Source organism: Trichechus manatus, unplaced genomic scaffold, assembly GCF_000243295.1.
Source record: "Trichechus manatus latirostris isolate Lorelei unplaced genomic scaffold, TriManLat1.0 scaffold00008, whole genome shotgun sequence".
NCBI classification, from domain to species: Eukaryota; Metazoa; Chordata; class Mammalia; order Sirenia; family Trichechidae; genus Trichechus; species Trichechus manatus.
In genome coordinates, this window is record NW_004443944.1 from 33,222,062 (window position 1) to 33,222,314 (window position 253).

Genomic DNA, 253 nt, shown 5'->3' on the forward strand with positions numbered 1-253 from the left:
GTTTCTCATTCAAAATCTCACAAATTGTTTTGTGACATTGGTTGCCATCCCCACAATGTGTCAGCACTCTCCCCCTTTGCCTTTATACCCCAGGTTCCCTGTGTACATTTGTCCAGTTTTCCTGTCCCTTCCTGCCTTCTTGTCTCTGCTTTTGGGCAAGTGTTGCCCATTTGGTCTCATATACTTGATTGAACTAAGCAGCACAGTCCTCACATGTGTTATGGTTTGTTTTACAGGCCTTTCTAATCTTTGG